The sequence below is a fragment of the Vombatus ursinus genome, unplaced genomic scaffold (genome assembly GCF_900497805.2).
Source record: "Vombatus ursinus unplaced genomic scaffold, bare-nosed wombat genome assembly UNPS02005659.1, whole genome shotgun sequence".
NCBI classification, from domain to species: domain Eukaryota; kingdom Metazoa; phylum Chordata; class Mammalia; order Diprotodontia; family Vombatidae; genus Vombatus; species Vombatus ursinus.
Genome location: NW_020945437.1, coordinates 12,023,585 through 12,032,191, shown reverse-complemented (window position 1 = coordinate 12,032,191; position 8,607 = coordinate 12,023,585).

Here is an 8,607-nt window from a genome sequence, read left to right as displayed (position 1 = left end):
TAAACCCCCTAGAATCTATCCATGGATACCCAATGGGTTTGTAGACGGAAGGTTCAGAACTCCTGAGGTAGTTCAAACTTCTTATCTTATAGATGAGGAAACTGAGTTTTGGAGAGGTGAATAGATTTGCCCAGCACAGCCAATTCTCAAACATAGATCCTCTGACTCTAAATTCATTCTTCATTCTCCCACAGTAGAATATGAACTTCTTGATCCAAGTGTTTCCTCTTGATGTACCTGTGAGAATTGTAAAAAACAAAACCAAACTAAATGATGCAGTCTGGGGTGGTGAGAACCCTGATATGTCAGGGTAGAGGGAGGCATCAGCCTGAAATGAATTCACACACTCAAAAACCTTCTTCCAGTCAAATGTCGAGGTTTATTGTAACTGCAATAGAAGCAGGCAAGATTCTTAGGGGAGCTACAACTTAATGGGGGTGAGACTGATGATTATATACGAAAAGGACAGTGAGAGGACCTGGCTGGGATTAAGGAGTGCTAAGTAACCTGGGGAGGGCCAGGTGCAATAGTGAAAGTGATGGGGCTATGGGACCTGGTCCCCTAAAAGCCTAAAAATCCGCCTAAACTTTCCCACATACAGCCCAGTCCCTAAACTTTCCCATACTGGCTTTCACCTGAGGTATCTGGTCTATCCCAGCTCACCTAGATACTCACCACTCTTTCACAGGTGGCTCTCCTAACTCCTTTTCTTTTCTGCACCTGGACCACTCCTGGCTATTTACCACTCCTTAATCCCATAAACCCCTTTCTCTGTTGTCCCTGGGCCACCTCAGGATATTTACCACTCCTTAATCCCATCTAGATCTTCTCATTGTCTTTTCTTACCCCAATTAAATTGTGAAGATTCACTAGGAATCTGCCCTCCACAATGGTGTTACAATAAACTGCCCCTTGACTGAAAGAAGGCTTGAGTGGTTGAGTTCTTTTGAGACAGACTCACCCTAAAACCTTACATTTTGGGGTTCCCAGGACCCCAAATCACAACAAAAGGAGTATTAAGTAGTCTGAGGTGGGCCAAGAGTGACAGTGAAAGGAATGTCAAGTAAAGCTAATTAAGTCTAGTAAAGTCTAGTCAAGTAAAGCGAATTAAATCTAGGTGGGCTGGGGTAGGCCAGTCGCCTTGGGCAGAGGACAATGATCTGGCCTGCTGAAATGTATGGGAAAATTCAGGGACTGGATTGTTTTCAAAGACATGGTCTTTTCCTTTCAGGTGTCCAGGTCCCATCACTCCATCACTAAACAGCCAGCATTTTTATTTTTCTTCTTTGATATTTTAGATTAGGAAAAAGGCAGCAAATGCAACTGGTTTTCTTGCTGATAAACTGTTTGCAGTAGTTTGTTAATTGGGCTACAGTGAGACCATTATATCACTACATGGCTCAGAATATGTAGGCCTATAGTAGCTTCACAATTCAGAGGATCTATTTTGTCAGAACTGAATATTCGTATTGTATTTCAGTCTAATGGCTATATACTCATTAAATGGGTATTTTCCCGCCTCTCCTTTTATCTTTTAAATAAATTTATTGAATATACATGGAACTTATGGGGAAGAGGAGAGTAAGGAAACAGGAAAGCATGTCTATGTCTACTGGAATGTTCTATGCACATAATGTCAGAACACACATTTTACTAGGCTTTCTTTTTTCCCCCCACAATAGTAACAAATTATTTATTTATTTGCTTGTTTTGGCTAGGTATTTGGAGTTAAGTGACTTGCCCAGGGTCACACTGTTGAGGTTTAGAGGTGCTGGGACCCCAAAATCACAATACATGGGTACTGCCTGAATGAATTCCACCCAAGCCTTCTTTCATCCAAAGACAAGGTTTATTAAAGATCCCCCATATTGGCCAGACTCTTAAGGAATCTAAGTATCTGTATTGCTAATGCAATCAGCCAGATCTTAAGAATCTGAGCACCTTAATGGAGGCCAGATGGACCTTATATGCAGAAAGACAATGGGAGGTATCTAGGAGTGGCCAAGTAGTCTGGGGTGACTGGAGGAGGGGTCTAAGGAGGATCTGGATGGGAGTGGCCATTCAGCTGGGGTGACTGTGAGGTAACAGAATACCTGGACCACATGTCCAAGGGAGAATGGAACCTAGATAGGATTAAGGGTGGGAAGTGGTGGGGAGCCATAGGGAGGTAAGACAATAGAGGGCTAGGCTAGATTAAGGGTAACAGAGAATTGGGAGATTGGATGTAGGTGATAATGAAAGGCCAGTTGATAGGATCATAGTCTCAAGTGAAGGTCAGAGATTTGGCTATGTGGGAAACTTCAGTGCTTTTCATTTTTGGGGTCCAGATCCCAAAGACATGGTCTTTTCCTTTTAGGGGTTCAGATCCCATCCCCATCATTCCCCCCTCAAACAAATGGGACCTAAATTCTTTTGGGGTAAGGAGCAAAGGTCTTGGCTTCTGCAACTGCTTCTTGCTGGCAAGGGATGTAGAGCTGTCCCTGCCTTGAGGGGGTCCCAAAAAGGAGGTTGACTGGAACCAAGCACAGGCTGTATCCAGGGGACAATGGGGGGACATTGGCTGGTACCTGCTGTTTGCTACCAACTGTAGGTGAATGGCCTGTAGTCTGGAAGACACAAATCTGACAAAAAAGACTGCAGGGCCCAGATATAGGGAGAAGTAAAAGTATAAGAGCCCCATTAAAATCACTTACATTTGACCTGCAGGATTGTCTGATCTCATTACTTTTTCAAAAGTTTAAGTATTGCAGGCAGAAGTTTTCCATCCCTGGGTTTAATAGTTACACAAATGAATTTGTTAAGAGACTGACTTTTGCTTCAACTATCACTAAAATTTTCCTCTCCAAACCAAACTGAAGATGTTTCTGACTTAATTTCAGGTGTTTGGGGGTATTGAATGACTGCATATTCAGATCAAAATAGCAAGATCTCAGACACTTGCTTTGTGCTTATATCTTTTGTTGTATATTTGACTATAGAAATTTGCTGTAAAAGATTTAGGGCCCAAATATTTCAGGATAAAACATCCTTAGCTATGCTTGAATTCAGATAATTCAAAGTTTTCCAACCATGCAGTATCAAATCCACTTCATAACCAGACTCAGGAATAGCCAGGTGGGTGGCATTCCTTTTCAAAGGAACATAATGGGGAAAATGAGCCAGGAGGATCCTATTTTAGACTGAGGCTAAAATTGTCCTCTCAGCTTTTCCCAATGCAGACTTCCCACCTGTATCACATTATTTCTGAGTAGCTTGTGGCATTTCTCTCAGATGGTAGATTATTGATTATTGATGGATTATTGTGATCCATCAGATAACTCAAAATAAAATAATTTATGGCCCCATGAACTTTTACCTTAAATAGCAAGTTTCATTAATCACAACTTAGGAAAAACTTTTCCTGGACTTGTAAATTCTCAGCTAGCCATAACCCAAACAAGCTTTTTAGCAAGTTTACGCATTAAAGCAATAACCAAGGATAGCCAAATTGTTTTAGCTGTAACCAAATTATGAGAAATTGCATGGCATAACTGATACAAAAAGTTTACCAATTTGGGACTTGAAACAAACTCATTACCAATCAGGTTTTTGTTAAATGCATTTCCAAATTACTTTACAGAGAGAATCAACATCTCATCATTAATAGTTAAAACTACAACTTTAAAAGATCAGGCTTACCCAAGTTCCAAGACTGGCTAGCTTCTTTACCTTGACCCATCCCCCTTCCCTCTCTCCCATGGCTGCTGAGGGTTGAGGTGGAGGTGGGGTGGGGTGAACAGGATGTGCTGAACCTGGTGATGCTTCCAGGCAAAGGTTGCCTCAGGGCCCAAGGCCATTGCCAGTGGGGCCTATGCAGTAGCTGCTGCCTTTCCCCCCTCCTTCCTTTTGCCAGATAGGGGAGGGTTAATTTGAAGGTGAGGGGGGAAGGGTGAAACTCTCTTCAACTATGAGAGGGGTTAACAAAGATACCCCCTTGACTCAAGAGAAGGGAGTGAACCAGGGTTGTAAGGAGGTGTTTCAAAAATCCTTAAAGATCAATCACAAAACCTCAAGAATCTGCTAAGATGTTTTTAGCTGTTCTAACTTTTCCCTGTAGTCTCCATGAAGGAGGATCCAGGGGTGTAGAGGGAAAGGAGTAGGCCTCAGGGAACCAAAAAGCACCCGCAGTTTTCCCAATTCCCTAGCACCCAGAGAATTGACAGAATTGGGCATATGCTTCTGGATATCTTTGTCCTCTGTGCTGTGGAAGGTGTACCCAGGTCCATGGCCTCAAACCAAACTGATGGACCGAGATCCTGAGACCATTAGAATGAGTTCGAGACAGCCTAGTAACTGACCAAAAAGCATTTCCAAGGCTTCTTGGGTGCTTGGAGAGCGACCTCAACTGCAGGGCGGGAAAGAGTAGGGGAGGCTTACAGACCTTACAGTCTTGGCTGGGGAAGAGCTTGGGATTAGGCAGCTTCCCCAGACGGGCCACCAAAATGTTGAAGTTTAGAGGTTTAGGGGTGCTGGGACCTCAAAATCTTGACATGTGGGTCCTGCCTGAATAAATTCTACCAAAGTCTTCTTTCAGCCAAAGACAAGGTTTAATAAAGATCCACTACACTGGCCAGACTTAAGGAATCTAAACATTTGTGACACTTATAAAGACAAGCCAGCTTGAGCAAGTCTCAGCCCCTGGCTAGATTATAAGAATTTGAGCATTAGTGAGTTGTTGGCCAGATTTTAAGAATCTGAGCCTTGGCTAGACTTTAAGAATCTTAGCCAGCTGATTTTAATGAATATTTGGAGCATGTGAAATTTAGAGATCTCTTGGTACTGGAATCTGAATATTACTGGTAACAAAGCTCAGGACATTAGTACCACCTCCCCATTTCCCCCCTTGCCCCCCAATATCCTGATTAAATTACAATGTAAGGAATCACTAGATTAGCACAGCAGAATAAAACCAATAGAAAATGAAAATGAAGTAGCAAGTCTGGAGATACTACAAGTAAGATATTCAGGAATATATGTGTATGTGTGTATGTATATCTGTGTCAATATAGATGTATACACATATATCCATACACACATACACACACACACATACATACATATATACATACATACTCTAAGAGCTATATTTCAAGAAATCAGAAATGAAAATCACACAGGACAAAAAGTAAATTGTCCCAGCTTTTTTAAATAGAGGAGAAGGGGGAGGGTATCTTAGAGTACCTTGCTCGTTTTTTTGTCTTGATATTTTAAGACAAGGAAAGTGCAAATGTTCTAGAGAATATTAATGAAATTTCTTTTTAAAAATTTTTTTTATTAATTTATTTTAATTTATCAACAATCACTTCCATAAGCTTTTGAGTTTTAAATTTTTCTCCCCTCTTTCCCTACCTCCCTCCCCAAGATGGCACGCAATCTGATATAGGTTATACATATACATTCCTATTAAACATTTTCACATTAGTGATGTTGTAAGGAAGAATTAGAACCAATAGGAGGAACTGAAGAGGGTTTCATTCAGTTTCAGAAGCCGAGACCTTTGCCACTAATAGTTTTATTGTCAAGCCCTTTTGTGAGATTCCCCTTACCTCCCTTCCAAAACTTCAGCTTATTCAAATGCGCTTTCCTTACTGGCCCCAAAAAGAACCTGGCTTCAGTTTGTCTACTGGTCCCAGGAAAACCTTAAAGTTTTAGAAACTGCCTTATCTCCATTTGAAAGCAAACTTCCCCCCTTCCAGTTCCCTTCATTATCTATTCTCATTGTCTGTTCAAATCTCTCAGACCTTCCAAACACCTGGACCCTCTTTTTCTCAACTACCTCCCCCCTTCAACTGGCCTTTCGCATTGTTTCACCTTCCTGTGGCCCCTGGTCATTTCTTACCCTTAATCCTAGCTAGGCACCATGAGGTCCAGGACCCAGGAGTTCTGTTCACCCCAGCTTACTAGCCACTCCCATCCAGATCTCCTTAGACCCCTCCTCCTGTCACTCCAAACTGCTTGGCCACTCCTAAATCCCTCCCACAGTCTTTCTGTACTTAAGTTTCACCTTTGCCCCATTCTGAGGCTAGGAATTTCTTATGCCCCTAGAGGCTGATACTCTCATGCCCGCCTGTCTTTACAGACATCACATGGCTTGGGATTCACCTGGCCTCCCCCATTCAGACGCTGAGCTTTCCTCACGCCCAAAAGGCTGAGACTGCCTCAAGCCTGCTCGTCCTTAGGAGCATTACCTGACCACCTTAGCCCCTATTTAGATCACTGATGTTTGGGTTCCTTGGGAGTCTGGCCTATATGCTTTATCTTCAATAAACTTTTTCTGGCTGGAAGAAGATTTGGGTTGAATTCATTCAGGCAGATCTGTGCTGCGATTTGGGGCTTTTCCCAGCACCCCAAAACCTCCCGTGATCTTGGGGTGCCTCTGTGCATCTAGGGGCACCCCAAGACCCCTCCCCCTCTTCAGAACCACAAGAAATAGAAAACAAAACAGAAGGAAAAAATAGATTCGATCTGCATTCAAACTCTATAGTTCTTTCTTTGGATATGGATAGCATTTTCCATCATGAGACCTTTGGAGATGTCTTAGATCTTTGCATTGCTGAGAAGGGTTAAATCTATCAACATTAGTCATCACACAACGTGGCTGTTGCTGAAGCTGTTGGTTGAGATTAAAACAAAGATCTCATTATTCAGATTAGCCTTTTGGGTTAGTTCAAAGCATTATGTTATCCTTTTTCTGTGTGTTGATGTCTATCTCTTTTTCCTTTTATGATGTAGACCCTGACTTGTAAGGTTATTTTTTTTTTAAATTCTATTCACTCTTCTGTCCCAGGCCAAGATATAGGCATTTTTAGAGCCTCCCTTTTGTTCTTTGGAGAAGTAAGATTTCTTTATGTTTGGGTCTACCCCTTTAGGCTTCTGGTTGTCACTGTCATCATCAGTCTCTTCCCTCCCTAATCTGGTTCCCCCTTAGCTCTGCCCTTGGAAAAAGGCTGTATTAGCCAGCTGTGTCCCAAATTCCTGCACCTTGGACAATTTCATTTTGGATGTTCTGGATTCCTCTTCACTCTGTGCAGTTATCTTTAAAAGTCATGATTATAATGACAATTCACATTTTTATAATACTTTAAGATTTACAAATCACTTTCCTCAACAACAACACTATGAGGTAGGTAATATGAGTATTAGATTAGAACACTGAGGCTCCAAGAGACTGACTTGTCTTTGGTCATGATGGGGATGGGATTCGCACTGAACCCCTAAAAGGACTCCAAAGCCCCTGAACCAAGTCTCTGGCATTTGCCTGAGGCACCTGGCCCATCCCAGTATAATCCTTGTAACTGCTCTTTCATTGTGGCCCTCATAGTTTGCACCTGGACCCACTCTAGGTTACTTGGCCACTTCTTGATTCCATCCACGTCACAGTCGAAAGACTGTATAACAGGTCCATCCTGCCTCCATTAAATTGTGCAGATTCCTTAAGAATCTGGCCTGCTTGTCAATACAAACATCACAAATGCTCAGATTCTTAAAATTTGGCCAGTAGTGCACACTTACTAGGAATCTCACCCATCCCAACCGGTGTTTTAATAAATCTTGTCTCTGACTGAAAGAAGGCTTGAGTCAAATTCTTTCAAGGCAGGATAGGTGCTTTTTGCCCTTGAGTTTCAGGGTTCCTAGCACCCCTAAATGGCAACAGTTACAGGCCTACTAAGTGGCACTGTGGGATGTCAGCCCAGGTCTTCTGATTCCAAGCCCAGCACTGTGGATTTGAACCTTTTGATTCCAAGCTCATTGCCATTACCATTTTCCTTTTAAAGTAACCCCATTTAGAAACTAATAATCTACTTTTGGCATGTGGGAGTGGTGGTGGGTGGTTGCTCCCTTGTCTCTCATGTCTGCATTCAAAATAACCTTTAATGAGCAGCTAGGTGGTGAAGTGGGTAGAGCACTGGCCCTGGAGTCAGGAGGACCTGAGTTCAAATCCAGTCTTAGACACTTGACATTAGCTATATGACCCCAGGCAAGTCACTTAACCTCAATTGCCACAACAAAAATTTTATTTACATTTTCAAAGGAAATTTTCTCCCCCCCCTCTTTTTTTTGTTTTTGAGCATGGGTCTCCCTATCTCATCTAGGCTAGAAGTGCAGCATCTATTCAGGTCCAATCACATTGGCATGGGAGCTTTGATGTGCTTCATTTATGATCTGGGCTGGTTTGCCCTTCCCTAGGCAACCTGATGCCTCTTTGGAATTGAGTGTGTGACATGGGAGACACTGGCACACCCACATTGGAGAAGGTGCTGTGCTTTGTGAGCAAAGCAGAGTTGAAACGGCTCAAAGGAAATGCAGGATGTGCAAATGTAGAGAATCCACCCCAGATGTTCAGACAGACTATTTGTGCCTGACCTGTGGTAGAGCATTCTGAGCTCATATTGGTCTGATCAGCCGCAATTGGACACTCTGAAACTTGACTGTAGCACAGTGATGACATTTTGGTCCCCTTCAAGAACAAAGGACAACAACAAACCTTCCCTTTATAGCAACTGTTTCCCTCTCAGAGCTATTTTGTTTAGCATCTCATTTATGTAATATTATATATTATAATTATCT